We start from the raw sequence: 7443 nt of genomic DNA, 5'->3' as shown, positions 1-7443 counted from the left end.
CTGCCCATTCACACTTGCTTGGTTTTGAGGGAATGGTGTTTGTTCCCATGGAGGTTGAGGGTTTGGGGGTATTTTTAGTTTTTGGAGAAGAAATTGTAATAAGTCACAATTCAAAGGATTTCAGTGATTTTGAGCTTCAGCGTTCCTTTTTTGACTTCAGAATACTCTAGTTTAGATAGTCTAATTTTGCCACAAAATTCAACTACGTAGGTACTTCAAAAATTTCCAGTTTTAGGGAAGTGAAAGAATGATTTCTAAAATAAGTTTCAAAAAACACAGGAGGAAAGACAGACATCCCCTTGAAGTCAGGCAAGTTATGCACATTAACAGTAGAAATGACAGGCACAAGAAACACCACCAAAAAAAGTAATTTTAGGTACTGCCTGTGTCCTTCCCATTAGGGTGGTATAAGTGAGACTAAAAAAGCATTTGCAGTTTTGTCTAAATCCAGCAGGTGCTCTGATCACCCAAAAGCCAGGCGAGAAACAGTTGGGGAAATCAAACACCTGTCTTGCCATTATCACTACTTCTTTTCTTAATGCAGTACTGTGAACACAGAAAAGTCTTCTTTATCTTCCAGACACAAATATTAGATGCTTTATTTAAAAAAAAAAAAAATTGTAGCTGACACAATTTTTCAAAATTGAAAGTATCTCTTGCAACAGCCCTCTCAAAAGATCGAATTCTGGGCAGAACTAGATGAATTGTACAGTGCTGGGTGTGAACAAGAAAACACCTCATGTCAAAGACATTTCACTCTTCCATAGTGAGGAGGGGGAAGCAGGACTTTCCCAAGACCTGCTCATGCCCTGTGGCTGAGCTCAGAGCTGGGCACTGCCAGGGCTCACAGGTTTTATCTGTTTCCAGCATGGTCTGATCTCAGCAAACTTCCTCACTCCACTGGGTACCCTTTCTGCCCTTTATTCCCTCTCAGGCATTTACAAGATGTGTATTTTCTTGTAGGTTTTGCCTGAAAAGAGATGAGAAAATTGGGATTGCTCAGCCTGGAGAGGAGAAGCTTTGGGGTGAGCTCAGTGTGGTCTTGCAGGGCCTGGAGGAGCTGCAGGAAAGATGGAGAGAGACAATTGCCAAGGGCTGGAGGGACAGGACCCAGGGAATGGCTCCCAGTGCCAGAGGGCAGGGCTGGGTGGGATATTGGGAATGAGGAATTGTTCCCTGGCAGGGTGGGCAGGCCCTGGCACAGGGTGCCCAGAGCAGCTGGGGCTGCCCCTGGATCCCTGGCAGTGCCCCAGGCCAGGCTGGACACTGGGGCTGGGAGCAGCCTGGGACAGTGGGAGGTGTCCCTGCCATGGCAGGGGTGGCACTGGATGGGATTTAAGGTCCCTCCAACCCAAACCCTTCTGGGATTTTATGATAATGGAATTCCTAAATATCAAATGTCATGTCTTAGAAAAATGTCCTCCAGCTCCCCCTCATTGCCTGGTGGGTCTCAGGGTGCTCACCCTGCACAGTGAGCTTTGTTCCTCTGTGAGGAAAGAAGAAATCAAGACATTCCCTAGGGTATTATTTGATGATAATAAAACTGTCTGGTTTGACATCCAGCCGTGTTTGAAATGTGCCAATAGGGGAGGAAGTAGAGCAAAGTCTCCATGCATGCCCAGCTCCAGAGCTCCAGCTCTGTGTGCCCAGAGTTAGCAGCTCCCACAGGAATTAGTTGTGGCCTGATGCAGTGAGTCTTTACTCTTCCTTGAGGGTAGATAGTTCAGAGGATTTATGCATTTTCCAATAGCAATACTGCTCGAGACAGTGAAGTGGAGTCACTCATCCATAAATTTGCCTCACCACTCCAGCACTAAGTGTTGATACAGGAGACATATCTGCCTCTTACATATGAGGAAGACTGGCAGTGGTTGATAAGACTTTAATTTCATGCAAGCCTCACGTGGAAATAGCTCAGAATAGCAGAAGATACCAGAAATAATTTGTTTATCCCACTGTATACACTTAATTTATTTTCCTTAGCATTAACTGCCCTCGTTTTTCCTTTCTTCTCTCCTTCAAGCAGTATATGCTGCCTTGAATCTCCTTTTCCAGATGGTTTCTATCACCCTTGTGTTGTTTAAAGCTTCAGAACCAATTAGCTAAGACTTTGCTTTCATTTCACCAGCTCAAAATGTCTGTATATCTGATCACATTGTTCCAGCTGTGATCCTAATGAGCTAGACTTTCTCATTTTGGGGGCCCCTAAATTCTATTTATAGAGTATTTTCCAACAATGAATTCATCTGTTCAGAAAACAAGGTCGGACTGTGCTCAAAAATAACTTATAATGAGCCATGTCAGCAAATAGCAGATGAAGGTAGTGCTGAAAGAGGGAAATGAATACTTCAAGCTCATTTATGATTTATGAGTTCAGGGTTGAAATGGAAGTGGCACGTAATAATGAACAATGGAAATATCTCTTGTTTGGAAAGTGCAGATGAATAGAACTTGGGGCTTGAATAGGTTATTAATAGGTTATTGATCCAATCTATTTCTGCTACAAAAAAAAAAAAAAAAGAGAGAGAGAGAGACCAAAGTTCACAAAGTGGTCAGCAATAAACAAAAGTGTACTCCATCAGCTGATAGCCAAAATAGAGATCAGCCATAAAACCAGAGACCCTTAAGCATCATGAGTATCTCAGACTTAGAGTGCAGGTACACTGTGCACATCCAGGGGGTCCCTCTCTTACTCCTCCCAAGTTTTCCAAGGAGAGGTCAATTGACTCTGGACAGTCCCAGGGTGTCATGGTAGTGAAAATTTATGTGAGCTCAAGGGAGAGCACAACACTGCATTTCCTGCTCTAGGCCAAGGAATCAAAAATCCTGTGATTTTTTGGAGGTGGACATTTGCTTTCCTTCTACTTTCCCAGTAGAGTTGCCCTATTGACCACGAGGTCTGACTTCTGTGCAATGCCTACATCATTTGGTTTTAATTCAACACCACCCTGGGAACCAGAGCCAGCCTTTGCTGTGCTCCTAAGGAAATGTCAGAAATACAGCCCTGCCTCTCAGCTCATGGCAAAGTCCTTAGAGCAGCTGAAATGTCATCTAGTCAAGAAAACCTCCTTTGGCAAAAAGAAAATTCAAATGGATGCATACTCATAACTCTCCTTTTTCTTCACAGAACATAAAAATCATATTTGTATCACAAAAATCTATTTAAAGCAGGAAGATCCTGGTGCTCATGGCTGCCCAGGATCCCAGCCTGCCTCCAGGTCTTGTTCTTCCTCTGTAGATCAAGTGATGTGCTTAGCCACACTTACACCAAAATAATAAATATAGAGCTGCAGAAATCACGTGGTCTGGTGAATAGAACAACCTGTTCAAATTTATTTGGTCCTTTTGTAACATTTTAACTACATATGTAGGCTCCTGCCACAATTTGCAGTTTTCACAAAACATAATTGCAAAATACAGCTGGGGGAGAGCTCTTTGATTTCAGCTGTTGTTGGCTGGTTATCACGTGGGTATTTTGCAATAAAGACATAAAAGAAGAACAGGTTCACCTCTTGCTACATTTCCTGGGTTACATTCTTCTTCTCACTCCAATCAACATCAGAACTTTACAATTCCTGACCTCTTCAAAAATGTGTAAAAAAGCAGTAGAAGGTTCTTTCACTAGGCTGGAAAGGAGATCAATTACATCCATAACTGGAAAGTTTTTGAACTCTCTCAGCAACAGAAGTTTTGTGGGAGATTGTTTTCATCAGCAGGATGAATAAAAGATGAGTTGGCAGGTGAATCAAGTAGAAATATTTATTACTAGCATGCACTGAGAATGACACTAGAATGCCTCTAAAAGCCTGACTGGGGGAAAAAAAAATTAATGAAAAAGCCATTTAACAATTAACTCTCACTCCAGAAAAGGAAACAAAGATAACCCGATAAGCAAGCACACCATGTGATTAAAAAAACCACACACACATTGAAGTCAAAACAAAATTGAAGCCAAAATGAAATTGAAGCCCCTTTTCCTTTATGTCACATGGTCATAGGAGGGCAACAATGTCCCATTGTTTCTGTGGGATTCACAGGTTTTGGGGTTTTCACCACAGAAACTCAGACTATTGGCCAAAGATTTCAGACACAGGGCTCACCACAAAGTCATAATAAAAATAAATAGATCCCTTTTTCAGCAGTGTTAGGGTTTTACTACTATGTAGTTTCAATAATACAGCAATTGTCTCTTATTCATGAACTGAACTCTGCAAATGTGCCTGCTTTGGGAATTCACAGGGAATTTCACAGCAGAGGAAAGCCCTGGCAAAGAGCAGGTTCCTGAATGCATGGCACATCAGAATTAGGGCTGGCTGTACTGATTTTATTTGCTTTACATATGCTTCCAGTCAGAAGTAACTATTCCAATTTTTTTTTTTAATAGAATGAAGCATCATGAGCCCCAACTCTGGAAAATTTTAATCATGACCTATTATTTCCTCTGAAAATCTGGCCAAATGACTGGATTTCACTTCTGATAGAGTGAGAGCACAGAAAAATCTGGTTAGTAAAGACTCCAAATGGGTTTGAGACCAGAACCCAAAACTTTGCCCTGCTCCACCACTGCCCAGCATCCTAATCCTTCTATTGAGTTCCACTCATTGTCTGGTTATTTTATTTTCATGGTAAGTGGTTAGAAACAGACTCAAACAAATCCCAGGCTGAAGTTTGGGATTACACGAAAGGTAAAGTTGGTCTAAGAGGATGAAGCATTACTTTTATCAAATAACAATGAGGACAAAGTTATTCCTCTGTCCCCCAGCCCTTCAGATGGGGGTTACTTGCTGTGTTAATTCTGCATTCCTGTGAGACCAGCAAATGGGAGAAGCTTTTCTATGGAATTGTGGATTTTTCAGCTGTGCACATGGCTGAAATTACATCTGGTTGCACTGTGGAATTTCCTCACCCTCCTCTGTGGAAGAAAGTCCTGTCTCCCTTTTCATATTGCTCTAAAATGACAATGTTGTCCCTTTTTCCAGATGTAGTTGCTCGGAACAATAACCAGAAAATGTAATACCGTGGAGTAACAGGAACAGGAGGGGGAGAGGGATGTGGGAAATGTGACAGCAAGAATACACAGAAAATGCAAGTTTTGGTAAGTTGCACCCAGTGCAGGCAGCTATGTCCAGAAAAACAGAACTGGAGATAAAAGGGTAAAGGGTGGGGAACCCTCATTTTACTCAGGAGTGCCAGGTGACAAAGAGGCTGGAGCAAAACATCTCTGAACACCCGGACTAACAATGCATACCCATTCCTCCAGGAGCATTCCAATGCAATTCCCAGACTAGACATTTGTCCAAATGAAAATGTTTTAACCTAAGCCACAGCGTGGCTCTGGGGCAGCAGCTGAAGCTGCACAGCAGCAGGAGGAGACACCGGGGTTGTGGCTGAGCAAACATTCCCCCAGCTCCGGAAGCATCTTTTCCTCTTGTGCAACTGCAGCCACCCCAGGAAGCTCAGGCAGGTGTGTCCTTGTGTCCAGGTGTTCTTGTACCTCAGTGCCAGGACAAGGAGACAAAGCTTAACCCCTTAGGGTACTCGGGCCATTCAAACTTGGTCTTGAAAAAGAATTAAAGTTAATCAAACTCTTGCTCAGATTACCCCGTTCATAAGTTTGAAGAACTAATAAATCACACAGAATTTTTAAGATGTGTCTAGGTGGTTGTTGATTTTTTTCTCTATTTTCAAGAGCATTTGAAATTTATGTTAAGAAAATTAAGAGCAAGGAGAGACTGGTCACAGAACAGCAATGCTTTTGCAAAACTCAGGTGACATCGTCTGGCCAAGCCCGGCTCTGCAGGTACCAAGCAGGGATTATCCAGTAATGCACGGAATTCGGCTCCTCGAGAAAATCAGCACAGAACTATGGAGTGTGAAGTTGGGCTGTGAGAGCCACCTCAAAGCAACCAAGTGCATTTCAGATGGGACAAACAAAAGCAAGGGAGCACAAACAGGAAGGGCCATGCCCAAGGCTCCACCCTGGGAGCTCAGAACCCCCTGCACTGGCAGCGGGACACTGGCTCCTAAAGCACTGCAGTCACCTGCAGGTGGGAAGAACTTCCACAGGGAGAACCTCTGGGCTGGTCTGGGAGAAGTACAAAGCCAGGATCTGGGCTCATCTACCCACCCCAGAACAGGTCTCTATAGGATTGGCTCCAAAATGTCAGCAGGGAGGCAGGGGAAGTGTGCTTTATGACCCACTCATCTGCTGCCCATATAATGTTAAACATTGCCTGCTGACCACAGTTTCCCCTTCTGCACTGCTTAATTCAAAAAACCTCATCAAGGCATGCAGGTTTTATCTTTTTAAGAAAAATGTCAGATAAGTTCCCTCAACCCAAATAAAATCCATAATTATTTTTCTCTGCCCCAACTGCTGCCTCCTAGTCACCTTTTTCCTTGGGGATGTTAAAGAGCTTTGCCTAGAGCATCCCCAGTGCTGAGGCCCAGCTCCAGCAGAGGTGCCCTGTGTGCCCTGTGCTGCTGGCCCAGGCCAGGCTGATGTCCCTGAGCCACCAGCACAGCAATGATCTCACCCAGTGCAGAGATCCAGCAGGAGCAGTGTGAGCCAGTCCTTCAGGATAAACACAAGCATCTGCTAAAATGGCAAGTGCTCTACTGGACAGTGACAACTGGAAAGTCAATGTCCCCACTGCAGATACGAGAAGGGAAAACATTTTTTCATGTCACACCATGCTTTGTAACCCCAAGAGAAGCTGACACCTGGGATTCTTCCCTTTCTGCTTGCTGTGGAAGTCCTCAGCCTGTGGCAGTACAGAGCACACACCAGCAGGGTGACAAACTGACACCTGACAAAGCCCCCAGGTGTGCACAGCTCTGCCTCTGGCTCTCCTTACAGCTACAGCTCTGAACTCTGCTCAACTTTGTACCAAAAAACTCTTCCTCAATTTGAGACAAGTATCTTCATCTGGAAGAAATCATCCCCAAACAATTTCCTTTTCTTTTTACCTCTCCAAGAACAGATAAATACTTGGAGTTAAAGGGAATAAAGTTAAGCCTCAGAGACTAAGTACATGAACTAGGCCTTGCTACTGGCCGATTGCAATTCAAGGAGTTATTGTTTTTGTTATTGTGGTTGTAATTGTCTTAAAATAATGCAAAACCCTCCTACTGTTTTGTTGTAGGAGGGTTTTGCATTATTTTAAGACAATTACAACCACATTTTGAATGTTACAGTGATGCTTAAATGCTGATGAACACATACATATCAAAATTAAAATAACTTTCTGAAAGTGTCAAATTAACTAAAGCCCAGTTTGGATATTTTAGCTGGTGAACTCATGTCCCCGATGCTACCTGGTTAATTTAATGGAACTTCAATGGTCTCAAGATGTCTTTACTTTCATTTATTAAGGGTTGTTTTTGTTGTGGAAAACCCCCAGAGCTACAAACACTTCAGCAAACTCAAGCTGTTTACTTCTA

This window comes from Serinus canaria, chromosome 11 (genome assembly GCF_022539315.1).
Source record: "Serinus canaria isolate serCan28SL12 chromosome 11, serCan2020, whole genome shotgun sequence".
NCBI lineage: Eukaryota > Metazoa > Chordata > Aves > Passeriformes > Fringillidae > Serinus > Serinus canaria.
Note: the sequence above shows the minus strand (reverse complement) of the source record.